Here is a 14,593-nt window from a genome sequence, read left to right as displayed (position 1 = left end):
TGCTGTCCCCAACCTCACTACTACTGTTTGGTGGTCTGTACACAACTCCCACTAGCGTTTTCTGCCCTTTGGGATTCCACAGCTCCATCCATACCAATTCCACATCATCCAGGCTAATGTCCCTCCTTACTATTGCATTAATTTCCTCTTTAACCAGCAAAGCCTCCTTTTCCTCTCTGCCTATCCTTCCTAAATGTTGAATACCCCTGGATGTTGAGTTCCCAGCCTTGGTCACCCTGGAGCCATGTCTCCGTGATGCCAATTATATCATATCCGTTAACTGCTGTCTCCGCAGTTAATCCGTCCACCTTATTCCGAATACTCCTCGCAGTGAGGCACAGAGCCTTCAGGCTTGTCTTTTTAACACACTTTGCCCCTTTAGAATTTTTCTGTCATGTGGCACTTTTTGTTTTTTGCCTTGGATTTCTCTGCCCTCCACTTTTACTATTCTCCTTTCTATCGTTTGCTTCTGCCTCCATTTTATTTCCCTCTGTCTCCCTGCATAGGTTCCCATTCCCCTGCCATGTTAGTTTAACTCCTCCCCAACAGCACTAGTAAACACTCCCCCGAGGACATTGGTTCTGGTCCTGCCCAGGTGCAGACCATCCGGTTTGTACTGGTTGCACCTCCCCCAGAATCGGTTCTCGTGTCCCAGGAATTTGAACCCCTCCCTCTTGCACCACTCCTCAAGCCACGTATTCATCTGAGCTATCCTGCGATTCCTACTCTGACTTGCACGTGGCACTGGGCCTCGTGTGCATTTATACTGTATAGTAAGGACATATCAGCCGGAGCCCATTTTATGCCATTTACCAATATCCCAACCAAAACGGGCAGGAAGTGGCTGCTTGGCCATTGAAATTGGGCAGCTGGAAGCCACCACCGGAAAGCCAGGGATATGGTTTCTTGCACTCGGTAAGTGAGGAGAACCTCAGTCAAGGGAGGAAGTCCGGGGTAGGGGAGACCCATCAGTGCTCCCCCGTTTAGGCCTCAGGTTAAAATGGCAGATCAGGTGTATTTAAAGGTGACCCTGCCAGCTTGGGGCAGGTGTCTTTGCTGCCTGAAATTTAGGATTGCTGTCGGCCAGATTGGGGCAGGAAACAAGTTGGTAATTCCTTCCCTCCATTTTAACTGCCTGCCTGTCTGGTTTCTGCCCAATAGCTCGTTTCCTACCTGCTACTTACATTTGCAATAAATAATTTATAGGCTTATGAAAAGAAAATCTCTCGTAACTGGATCATTGCCCATCTTCATGCCTAATTTTGCACCTCAGCTGCTGGTGCTTGCTAGTCACCACTGAGTTCCTCATGGGTATGGCTTTCTGGAGAAGAAAAAGCTCAGGGAACATATTATTCAAGAGCCGAGATGGGGGAATAACTAAATTGAACTCCAATAATATGTTCAAGATTGCTAAAACTAGATTATGGGGACATAGAGTCAAACTTAAAAGAGGGATACGGTGCACTTGGATCATAAATCAGTCTGGTCAATACTTTCTGCTTCTTAAATCTGCAGGAAAAAAAGTACAATAAAGAATTCTAAGCACTAAGTAAACCCGGGAACCGTCATGCCATCAGACTTCGCATACAGTTTTACATCTTACTTGTACAGCAACACCGTAAGCAATTCAAAACAGGAATCAGTCTGTTCACATCAGGCTGCGACTATCTGCTGTCATATTTTTACCTTTTTAAACAGTAACTATCTTTCTGGAAGATAAAACAAATACATAAACACAACCATAATTCCAAATTATTCAGTCTTGTTCTGTCATTCAACCATCACTAAAAGTGTAAATTTGTTTGATAAAGTTACTCACATCTTTAATTATTAACTTTGTATAAACATTCACGTCAATATATTTTGCAATGTTAACTAACTTACAGTCATATTCTTAATAATCCGGCGATTCCTATTCAGCTCCTTTTTCACCAGCAGAATTGTCTCAAAACTGTCTGCCCACAAACACTGTGCTGTGTTTATATTTCATTTTACTTTTGGAAGTAATTATAACGCTTTCCTCCTTTTGGCTGAAATTTACTGCTGATTCTTAAGAAGTCTTTGTTTTTTTTCAAATTTTATTTCTCCATTCTCTTCTTGCATGCCTTCAAACTTCAGTTAATCTGTGACCCAAATGGTTGATTTAGTTTCCTGTACCAGTGTATTCTGTGACAAATATCCGGGTTCCTGTTTATTACATTCAATTAACTGTCCCTCTGCTAACCATGCACCATCTGCAGAATAAAACAGCCCACGTGATGTACTGTTATCAAATTCTCCACTCTTTCCATTACGGTGGCCTCTCTGGTTATTCTGTTGTGTACTTATACGTGAGCAAAACAATTAAAGGAACTGGTTATCGAAACTTGTGGAGTTAAAGGTAAAAGTATAAGCATCTGATTTAACAACAAAATCAAAAGAATAACAACACCAAGAAAGATAAACTATTATCTGAGCATACTGCACACACAACCACAAATCATACTTCCCTTGCAGTGTGAACTCTCAAAAGTTTACAATGTTTTATGCAGTACGGCCAACACAAACAGGAAATTTCTAATGTCTACTCGAGGACACTAGAATGTTTTCAGGCCAAAGCTAGTCACGGGAAGAGGAACAGCCAGTCGGTTATATTGAAAAACCAATGCTGAAAGTCGGTAGGAGGGGAGAGGGAACATTTGGTGTGTGTGCTGAAATTCACATTTTTACACTATTGCTCCCATCATGTCGAGGTTTAAATTGCTAATATCCTGGAAAAGTGTGAATGTTTAAATAGAAAGATTTGCATTTATATAGCACCTTTCACGACCTCAGGATGTCCAAATCCCTTTAAAGCCAATGATGTACTTTTGAGGTGTAGTCACTGTTGTAATGTAGGAAATGCAGCACTCTGTTTTTTTTTTAAGTAATGTTGGCTGAGGGGCAAATATTGCCCTTAACACTGGGGAGAACTCCTCTCTTCTTCTTCGAATAGGGATCTTATACATCCACTGGAGAGGGCAGACGGGACCTTGGTTTAATGTCTCATCCAAAAAATGGCACCACCGATAGTGCAACACTGCCTCAGTACTGCACTGGAATGTCAGCCTAGATTTTGTGCTCAGGTCTCTGGAATGGGACTTGAGCCCACAACCTTCTGACTCAATCATGGAAGGTTATCTTAACATTTTGAAGTAATCAACATTAATCTGAAATGTTTCCCACATTCCAGTTAGAATGAAGCATATATGGTGCAATATTGCCACCTACTGGTGCAGCATATAGCACACAAGGATCACATGACAATAAAAACAGTAAGACAAGAAATTGGATTTGACCTGAAAACATGCGGGGGACGAAATTCAGGGTCTCAGAAAGACCCGTTACTACCCGTTTGCGACGGCCATGCGGCGACCGCTGTGTGGTCAACTGGCCGCCATGACCCAAAGTCAGGTTGGGGATTTTTCGGCCTAGACCTGATTCCGCCCCGATGCTGATGACCGCCGCAAGCACGTCAGCAGAATGCGCACCGCCGTTCTCTCTCACCTGAAAAAGACTCCGAGCGGACTTTAGCACAAAAAATCGATACCCCGCTGCGTGATGCCCCCGACAGCCTTTTCTGTCGGTGCACCTTATCCAGAGTGTGTGCGGCATGATGGCCCTTCAAGGGGAGAGTCCACTGCCACGGCCGCCATGTATTTACTTTTGCCCACGGGATCAGCTGGGCTACCAGTGGGCAGCCTGGCACGCCCTCTTGGGTGCCAGGCCACTGGCCTGTCTGAAACCCTCCCTGGTGGCCCAGTGGTCGAAGATTTAAAATGACTGATTTTCTCCCCTTTAACGGAGGGGAGAGAGTGTGGTGACGCACATGTACTGTGACGTCACCACCGCTCCACCGCTGATTGACATTGACGGAGTCCCGGTCCCTTTTACCTATGGGGAGTCCTCCATCCCTTGCTCTGAAATCAAGATGGCCATGTCCCGGATTAGGGTGACAGAGGGAAGGAGAGTGTGTTTAACATGAGTTGGGGACATACCTTTGGGACGCTGGTGGTGGCTCAGGAAACTGAGCGCAGACGTCGAGGTCAGCAGCTCAGACTGGGAACGTCTGAGCAATGACACCTACCGGACTATCATGGGGTCACCGGGGTGGGGGTCGGTCACTGTGTGTTGGGAGAAATGGTGGGCCTATGATCAGGGGATCTATACATGCCTATGGGGGTCGGCCCAGGTGTGCCCAGCGGGTTTGTCCATTGCCTTTGCCAGATGGTGGAAGGACTCAGGGAAGGGGATGGAATGGGATCGCAGCAGGGTAGACTGTGTGCTCCCTTGCTTCCGGGTACCAGTCAACGCACCAAGCTGCTGGCTCAGGTGAAGAAGCCCCTGCCCACGCCCAAGCCCATTGACAGTTATGGATGTCCGCCCACCACTAGGGGACCTGGGAAAGGGTTAGTGTTGGTACCGATAGATAAGTTAGTATACCAGGGAGTACTTTATGCTGTTGCTTCAGTAATTCTAAACCTGACAGAAGTTCGCCTACCTGTTTTCTGCCCCAGAGAAACCGAGTTGTTGTACCAAGCTCTACTGAAGGAAATGTTCAGGAGCTTCTATGAGCTGGACTTTGAGCACGTCAATGTGGCAGACGTATAGACAAGAAGATACAACCGAGCGGGGCCGACAATGCAGGGGGGTCATGAATGATGTTTTCACCGGATTTAACAGTGGGGCATCCGTCATGAACAGCCTGGATGATGTGCAGCTGGCCCTACAGATCAATGGGTTAAAGTCACAGCTGCGCAGCATCCTAGGGAAAGAGAATAATGTGTTGGGTTCCACGCTTCACGAGGGGGTGACTATGACTATGCATCTGAAATAAATTATTGCCCAGCTAGAGGCTCACGCCCGGACAATAAACACCTTGATCAAGGAGGACCGGCTGGCCTCAGATCAGGCTGCACAGAATGAGGTGTGTGTACTCTATGGGGCCTGGTTGCTGGAAGAGGGATGGAGCAATTTGGAAGACCTTAGGCAAGGTTGGGTCCCCTCCTGGATCAGCAACCAGCACCTGGAGGCACTACACCCATACAGCAGCACCCTCAGTCCCTGCCAACTCTGCGTGGCGTCGCAAGCCTATCCTGTCCCTGTTGACTGTGGGAAATCCAACCACACTATTATGTGTGTAGTTGTGAGAATGCCAGTGATGGGACCATTTGCCAAGCCAGCACCCCTGTACCGTGTGGAGAACATTGGAGTCATTCGCGGGGGGGTACACGTCCATTTCGCAACGGTCCCACCCTATGTCATTGCGTGGGAGCGCGCAATGAGGGGTACAGACCTATCTGACTGCCGTAGCCGGAAAACACAGGTCATCCTGTGTCCCCAGCACTTGAACGCCTTTGGGAGGCCACAGTGCGGGTTTAGCACTGCTGGGGCAGAACCTATAAATTGCACGATGGAGGTGATGGCACCTGGCCATGTACCTCCACAGATTGCATATGTAGGTGGTGGGACGTATTGTGTCACCACGACTGCCCACCGGGAGAGACATGGCCCGAGTAAAACATAAAAACAGATTGTAAAAGCTTTAACCGATATATAAAATGGAAAAGAGTGACCAAAGTAAATGTTGATCCCTTAGAAGATGAGAAGGAGGATTTAATAATGGGAAATGTGGAAATGGCTGAGACCTTAAACAATTACTTTGCTTCGGTCTTCACAGTGGAGGACACAAAAACCATGCCAAAAATTGCTGGTCACGGGAATGTGGGAAGGGAGGACCTTGAGACAATCAATATCACTAGGGGCGTAGTGCTGAACAGGCTAATGGGACTCAAGGTAGACAAGTCCCCTGGTCCTGATGAAATGCATCCCAGGGTATTAAAAGAGATGGCAGAAGTTATAGCAGATGCATTCGTTATAATCTACCAAAATTCTCTGGACTCTGGGGAGGTACCATTGGATTGGAAAGCAGCTAATGTAGCGCCTCTATTTAAAAAAGGGGACAGCCAAAAGGCAGGTAACTATAGGCCGGTTAGTTTAACATCTGTAGTGGGGAAAATGCTTGAAGCTATCATTAAGGAAGAAATAGCGGGACATCTAGATAGGAATAGTGCAATCAAGCAGACGCAACATGGATTCATGAAGAGGAAATCATGTTTAACTAATTTACTGGAATTCTTTGAGGATATAACGAGCATGGTGGATAGAGGTGTACCAATGGATGTGGTGTATTTAGATTTCCAAAAGGCATTCGATAAGGTGCCACACAAAAGGTTACTGCAGAAGATAAAGGTACGCGGAGTCAGAGAAAATGTATTAGCATGGCTCGAGAATTGGCTGGCGAACAGAAAGCAGAGAGTCGGGATAAATGGGTCCTTTTCAGGTTGGAAATCAGTGGTTAGTGGTGTGCCACAGGGATCGATGCTGGGACCACAACTGTTTACAATATACATAGATGACCTGGAAGAGGGGACAAAGTGTAGAGTAACAACATTTGCAGATGACACAAAGATTAGTGGGAAAGCAGGTTATGTAGAGGACACAGACAGGCTGCAAAGAGATTTAGATAGGTTAAGTGAATGGGCTAAGGTTTGGCAGATGGAATACAATGTCGGAAAATGTGAGGTCATCCACCTTGGAAAAAAAACATTAAAAGGGAATATTATTTGAATGAGGAGAAATTACAACATGCTGCGGTGCAGAGGGACCTGGGGGTTCTTGTGCATGAATCCCAAAAAGTTAGTTTATAGGCGCAGTAGGTAATCAGGAAGGCAAATGGAATGTTGGCCTTCATTCTGAGAGGGATGGAATACAAAAGCAGGGAGGTCCTGCTGCAACTGTACAGGGTATTGGTGAGGCCGGACCTGGAGTACTGCATGCAGTTTTGGTCACCTTACTGGTTTTGGAGGGGGTGCAGAGACGATTCACTAGGCTGATTCCGGAGATGAGGGGGTTACCTTATGATAGTGGATTGAGTGGACTGGGTCTTTACTCGTTGGAGTTCAGAAGAATGAGGGGTGATCTGATAGAAACATTTAAAATAATGAAAGGGATAGACAAGATAAAGGCAGAGAGGTTGTTTCCACTGGTCAGGGAGACTAAAACTAGGGGACACAGTCTCAAAATACGGGGGAGCCAATTTAAAACTGAGTTGAGAGGAAATGTCTTCTCCCAGAGGGTTGTGAATCTGTGTAATTCTCTGCCCAAGGAAGCAGTTGAGGCGAGCTTATTGAATGTATTCAAATCACAGATGGATAGATTTTTAACCAATAAGGGAATTATGGGTTATGGGGAGCGGGCGGGTAAGTGGAGCTAAGTCCATGACCAGATCAGCCATGATCTTGTTGAATGGCGGTGCAGGCTCGAAGGGCCGAATGGCCTACTCCTGCACCTATTTTCTATGTTTCTATGTTTCTTTGGAAGTGGTGTGATATTCCGTCAGCAATTTTTGCTTTAAACCTAGGGCAGAAGTTCAAGTGGCCTAGGAAGGGATCATCCCAATCCCAGAACCCTCCATGGTCCACCTCACGGTACAGTAAAACGCGAGTGATCTGCAGAACTATGTTGCCCATTTTGGGTACCCCATACCCTTACTTCCTGAGAAATTCACTGCCCTGTTGAAGGCAGTGGATCTCAGCCAAAACGATTATTACACCCTACAGCAAAAGACCAACGTCATAGCCCTCGAAATCGCGGACATATAGTCACCAGCGTGCGGGGAATGGGGTACGAGAGTAGATATCCCGGTTTGGATTCGCATGGCCTCCCACACACTGGTGATTGTAAAACTGGTCATTGTCCTATGTCTCATCATCAGTGCCTGCAGATCCAAAAGAGACCAAATAGCACGGGGTTATCTTAAAATATTCCAGAAACAACAGAAGGACAGCCCAGTCTAACACACAAGAATGCCATTTTGTTTCCAGGTGGTTTAAACAAAAGGGAACATTCTGGTTTACCGTAGCACCACGAAAGCCCATACCTGGAAACTGACTGGCTCTGTCAACTACGTAAGCTGTTAAAACTATCCATGACAGAACACAATACGGACTTACTTATCACAGATATACATTTGTACAGTGTAAATACATCTGTTCGATATGCTGTGATGGCGGAAAAATCTTTCAAGGAATGCAAGGAACACGCGACATGATGTGCTATAATTATGTACTTAACTCTACGTAACTAAAAGCAAAAATGGTACCTTGTTTGTAGTTTACCTGTAAAGGAGCGTGGGTAATGCACAAATTATGGGTAGAAATATTGTTTGTGCACATTGGTTTATGCGGGTCCATAGTTTAGAGTAATTATGGGGATGGCTGACACTTGGGGAGCTCTAGGATTTTGTTGCAAACCTTTTGACACATTCCCTCCAGATCCAGGTGTGTCAAGATGGGGGAGTGTAAGGTTCGAAAATCCACGGCCACATTTTATTGGAACACCCTAAGGACAAGAAAACTAAGATGGGATCGTTCTATACATTTTAAATGAACATTTTTGGCCAACTAAAATCCTCAGACCAGGCAGGCTGGGAAACGTGTGGGTGGATACAGATATTGTGGAGTCTGGCTCACAAGCGAGACAGGGGCACTGGCCAATGGGGGAAAAGTGTATTCTGGTAGGCCAATCAGGGGTCGAGTCGGGCCTGAAGCGGAGAAATCCTCAACCAATGGGGACTACCCGGCCCAATTCGAAAATATGATTCACCCCTAATCAAATTATGAATGTGGACCATCATCTACTAATTAATATGGACAGTGGACAATAGTCCTGAGATCACTGCGGTGATGGCCCATCAAAGGGGAGGCCCAAACTGATTAACTCCTAGGACTGTTACAATGGACCAGCAGACTTTGAGGCACCAATATGCACTGAAACAATACCACTGTCCTCACACCTACCTGTACCTGTGACATCTTCTGATTAAATATTCAAAGCTATCTCCCTGCCCAAACTTACACAATGGACTACCAACTGAGTTTGGGCACAAAAAGGCCAGAACTAAATTGGATAAAAATATCGGACCTATGGAACCACCAAAAAGGGAAGAAGCAGCTGGAGCAGTAGGAGAAGGAGTCGAGGAACAGTAGCAGTCACAGACAGACAGAAACCGAGAGAGAACAGAGACGGACTGTTACCGGCTGGGAAACCTACCATCGAACGGGCCTGGACTCGACTTGTGTGCAGAATATACAACCCAACTACCGAGAGGCCCAACATCGTCTCAAGAAGCCGAGCCGCACACCGAACAACGCTCCGAGGCCAACCAGCTGAAGAACCGGAGACCAAAGTAACTGGGAGAGGCAACATTCACTCCAGCTACCCCGTAAACCAACCATACTTAGGCTAAAAAAAATAACTGTCAAAAGGGATCGTAAGTATTATCCTGGGGTTTCTTTTCCCAACCTCGGTCAGTCAGGTAAAAAGGGGGTGGGGGTGGCGTTGGAAATGTCTTGTAAAGATAACATTGTGTAAGTTGTGTCCGTTTCTTCCCATAGATTTTCATAGTTTATAAGTGTGTGTCAGATATGTGTTTTGATGAAGTTTGACCTTGTTGGAAACTTACCGTGGTTAATAAATTGGACTTACCCATTTTTTTTTTCGTTCCAAGGACCACTTGTCTCCGAGTGTTTTGTTTTCCCTTGTGGAAGCTCATAATCCACCAAAATTCTGAGGTTAGAACCAGATAGGGGTGCTAGGGCGCTTCGAAACCGCCAGTTTAGTGGTCAGCGAGCCATAAGCTGCTGGACCGTCCCCTAGAAGGGGCAGAGAGGCCCAATACACCAACAGCCACCAAAGACCCCCGTAATTGGGCAGAGAAAAACCCCCCTACAGTGGGATCTTTCTTTTCCGAGTGCTTCTACATGGTGCCAACCCTGTGATTTCAGCTGACTTGGAGGCAGCCTCCTCACATTCCTGCTGTACCTGCTTGGAAGCCTTTGGCGGTCGTCCTCTGGGTTTTGGAGCCTGTGATGGCCCCACCAAAGTCTGCTGCTCCTGCGACTGTGCAAGGGCAGACTCGACCATCACTATCCAGGGAGGCATCTGGGGCTTTGACCGAGGGTTGGCAAGGGGGTCGAAGTCTGAATGCTTGGATAGGAGCCCCCACTTCCACGACTACTCCCACCATCATCCCTCTCTTGGGCCAGCCGCACTTCCCTGCTAGCAAGGAGCTGGAGAGCACCTTGCTGCACAGCAGTGGGGCCATGAGGACTCACATCTATACTGACATTTCTTCTGTTAGAGATGTCTATGAGCCTCTGGTTTCTCTCCTCCATAGATGCCCATCTATCCTCCATGGATAACCATCTATTGTCCATAGATAACCATCCATCGCCCATTGATGCCCATCTATTTGAATTGAAACAGTGTGCTCGTGTGACTGGCACATTATATCCTCAATGCAGATGGCCATCCTATCCATGGAGGAACCAGTGCATGCGCCATGGCGGTGGTCATGTTTGAGATGGACTCCTCCATTTTCTGCACACTCGCAGTCATCACGGTTGTGAAACCTGTCAGAGCCTCTTGCACTTGTTCCTGTAGCTCCAGGATCACCCTCTTCCTGGATGGCCCCCCGATGCTCAGCGTCTTCATGCAGCCGAGCAGAACTAGGAGGCTACGCCCTCCAATGAGGAGTCTCCACTGCTGTCACTGTCTCCACCATCTGCGCTTGCTCACCTGTGATGTGTAATGCACCAGGTGACAACATTACTCTACCTTGCGATGGACCCACCGAGGTGTGCGTTTCTGCGCTGGTGCTGTTTTGCCTTGTCTGAGGTGACACTGCGCCCTCAGAGGCTGCAGGCTCCTCTGAGGAATCTTCTTGCTCTTCCTTCTGGATCATGAGAGGGGGTGGCGGGGGGGGGTTCTTGATGGACCTGTGGGAGAGTATAGACATCAGTTAGATATATGAGATGTCGATTATAGACGCATACCGTTATCCACATAATGAGCATTTATTTTCTCTTGGTATCAGACTCCATATGAGCAACTGATGAAAGCCATGTAGGTGTATGGAAAATAATTCTGTCACCAGGTTGTTCTAATGAGCCCCTCTCTCTGTGCCCCACTTCCTGCTGGTCCACCACTTCAGTTATTTCTGACGAGGAGTTACAGACCTGAAATGTTAACTCTGGTTCTCTCCACAGATGCTGCCTGACCAGCTGAGATTTCCAGCATTTTCTGTTTTTATTCCAGTTATTTCCAATGTTGCCTCCACTGCATGCATAAGAATAGCCAAGGCTTGAGGGCCTCCTCCAGCTCTCTCCCTCTCCTTCCTATTGTCGGCTCAATTCTCCTGCAAGGAGGGAAAGAAGAGAAGGTTGAGTGAGAATTGTCATGTTTGTAACTACAATGTAACACCACTGTATTACTGTATGCACACAACTTAGATGCACACCTTGACCATAGGGGGTGAACTTGTGGGAGACACTCCTTACCTGATCACACAGGTATAGAAAGGGAGGTCCCACGCAGGGTCATCACTTCTGGAGTCTTGCAATAAAGAGTTTAGGTCACAGAGTGGCCTTGTCCCTGGAATGTGCATCGTGTGGTTTCATGCTGAAGAGTAAGGACTTTACAAGAATGATGGAATGAGTGTAAGGAATGGTTGGGAGAGAGCTTTGGAGGGAGACTATGATGGAGTGGGGTGACAATACCAATGCCTCCTTTTGTGTTGTTAGTTGGTGTCTGCATTAGAATGAGGGTGAGTGTGAGTGGTGCATAATAAGATGGGGATGTGACAATGTAGATAGAGAGTGAGGGATGTGTGAAGGTGCAAGGGTGTTGGGGTGAGTAATGATGTGCAGGAGCAGGGGTGGCAATGCAGAGTGGTGGGGATGTGATGACATGCACAGCAGCATGAAGGTAAGTGTGGCTTCATACTCAATTTTCCTGATCTTAGAAGATCATTAAACCGCTTGCGGCACTACACCACTGACCTGCCCGTCATCTCCTCTGCAAACTGCAGCCACACTGCCTTCGTTTCCTGGGGAGGCGTCTCCATACCATCAGTAGGGAAGAGAAACCCCCTACATGCTCTGGCTCCCTCCACAAGAAGATGGAGGGAGTCATCGCAGAAGTGAGGAGCAGCCCTTTGCTTCTAAGAATTCATTTTCAGCACCTGCAAACAGTTCCAACACTCAAGCTCCTGAAATCACAAGTGAGATCAAATGGGGCCATGGCTACTTTAAATATACTGGCACAGAACACGTCACAAGACCCACACCTTTTAATTGGGCCAGGTAACACACGGGGCGGCCTTGACAAGGCCCATTACGGCAATATTTATTTTTTCAGCGGGATGAAGGCAGCAGCGGGCTCATCTCCCGCCATGAAGCTGCCGAGATAAGCAAAATCGTGGCCACTGTGACAGGAGTGCAGAATCGGTTCACAGTGCACATGATTGGTTTCTGCTAGACATATAACCAGTAATGGATTAGTGTGGATCAAACAGATCACTGGAAATGGAAGAACAGAGCAAGCAGTAGATGTTTATATCGATTTGATTATTCATTTGGCGTCATCTGGTGGGGCCCATAAAATAGTGGATCAAAAATTCCAATTCCTGTATCATTTAAGGGGTAATGTTATGAATTTTGAGCTTCCATCAAGGATGTTTCATTTGTTGGGAATACATATGACAAATGCGGACCGCCTGATTTTATATCCAATCATTTTTTGAATGGACATTCGTGTGGGGTGTGTATCAGAATTACTGATATAGATTCCAGGCAGGTGAAGCTCCAAGAAAAATTCATTAAATTTCCACTATGATCTACATCATTAAAGGTTCAGGGGGTTAATTTTCTTGCGGTGAGTTGCGCCACTGTTACGCCAATGGAAAAAGGTTGACACCTACCAATGGCCTGGTGTGGGGTTTACACGAGTGTTTCTTGGGTCAGCTCATTTGTATAACCATTAGAGTGGTGACTAGTGTAAATCTTGTGTAAAATAACTGTAATCTGCTGGGCTACATGCAGCCTTTAAAAATACAGTTTATTTGAACATTTCACCAGCAGACTGGAGGACAACCAGGCAAGGAACCAGCAGTGCTTGGCTCACTCATTTGACTGTTAGATAACATTACTGCATGTCTCATCAATCTTTTTCTTATTCTTTCGACATGAAGGACCACTTGGGCTGAGTGGGTGTGTGCCTGGCCAGGAGAGCATTGGTAGAGTAGATTCTGGAGGTGACAAAGGCATGGACGAGTGTTTTGGCAGCAAATGGGTTAAAGCAGGGGAGATGTTGCTGAGGTAGAGGTAGGCAGTCTTTGTGAAATGGAGGGTCTGTGGTTGGAATCTCAGTTCTGGGTCAGATAGGATGCAAACTGGCTGATTCAACCTGATGCATTGGTTGGGCAGGGAGATGAAATTGGAGGCAACAGAATGGAGTTTGACAGGACCAAACAAAATGGCGTCAGCCTTCTCAATGTTTAACTGAAACGAAATGCAACTCATTCAGGTCTGATATCAGATAAGCAATCTGACAACAGAGGCGGTTGAAAGGTTGAACGAGCTGGAGCAGAGTTAGAGATGCTTGTCATCAGCATGCAGCTGGAATCTGACCCATGTGTTCTGATGATGTCACTAAGGGGCATCGTGTAGATGACGAAGAGGAGCGGTCAATAATAGGGCCTTGGGGTCTCCAGAGTTAAATGTACAGGGTGGGAAGGGCACACATTGCTCTGACTATGGTTAGATAGGTAAGAACAGCTGAGCACACTGGATAATGCAAATGCTATGGGCCCCAAAAACATGCCGGTATCATGCTGAAGACTTGTGCTCCAGAACTAGCCGCCCCTCTAGCCAAGCTGTTCCAGTACTCCAGTACAGTTACAGCACTGGCATCTACTCGACAATGTGGAAAATTGCCCAGGTATATCCTGTCCACAAAAAGCAGAACAAATCCAATCCGGCCAATTACGGTCCCATCAGTCTACTTTCAATCATTCGCAAAGTGATGGAAGATGTCGTCGACAGTGCTATCAAGCGGCACTTACTCACCAATAAGCTGCTTATCGATGCTCAGTTTGGGTTCTGCCAAGACCACTTGACTCCAGACCGTATTACAGCCTTGGTCCAACTATGGACAAAAGAGCTGAATTCCAGAGGTGAGGTAAGAGTGACCGCCCTTGACATCGAGGCAGCATTTGACCGAGTGTGGCATCAAGAAACCCTAATAAAATTGAAATCAATGGAAATCAGGGGGTAAACTCTCCACTGGATGGAGTCATGCCTAGTGCTAAGGAAGATGGTTGTGGTTGGTGGAGGCCAATCATCTCAGTCCCAGGACATCGCTGAAGGAGTTCTTCAGGGCACTGTCCTTGGCTCAATGATCTTCAGCTGCTTCCTCAATGATCTTGCCTCCGTCATAAGTTCAAATGTGGGGAGATTCACTGATGATTGCACGGTATGCAGTTCCATTCGCAATTCCTCAGATAATGAAGTAGTCCATGCCCACATGCAACAAGACGTGGATGACAATTAAGACTTGGGCTGATAAGTGGCAAGTAACATTCGTGCCACACAAGTGCCAGGCAATGACTATCTCCAGTGGCTGCAGTGTGTACCATCGACTAGATGTACCGCAGAAACTCGCCAATGTTTCG

At 46.7% G+C, this 14,593-nt stretch overlaps 1 protein-coding gene across 1 annotated transcript in view; it reads right to left on the bottom strand.

Moving 5' to 3' along the window:
* Positions 1–2,185, bottom strand: part of LOC139276121 (NXPE family member 3-like) — a 104,536-nt gene extending 102,351 nt beyond the window's left edge. Inside the window, exon 1 of the mRNA XM_070893637.1 lies at positions 1,885–2,185. The gene's annotated coding sequence lies outside the window, so the exon portion shown is untranslated. The remainder of the gene's footprint in view (positions 1–1,884) is intronic.
* Between the last annotated feature and the right edge of the window lie 12,408 nt (positions 2,186–14,593).

The sequence above is a fragment of the Pristiophorus japonicus genome, chromosome 11 (genome assembly GCF_044704955.1).
Source record: "Pristiophorus japonicus isolate sPriJap1 chromosome 11, sPriJap1.hap1, whole genome shotgun sequence".
In the NCBI taxonomy this organism is placed as follows: domain Eukaryota; kingdom Metazoa; phylum Chordata; class Chondrichthyes; family Pristiophoridae; genus Pristiophorus; species Pristiophorus japonicus.
The sequence above is the reverse complement of the archived record's forward strand: the minus strand, read 5'-3'. Positions and strand labels throughout refer to the sequence as shown.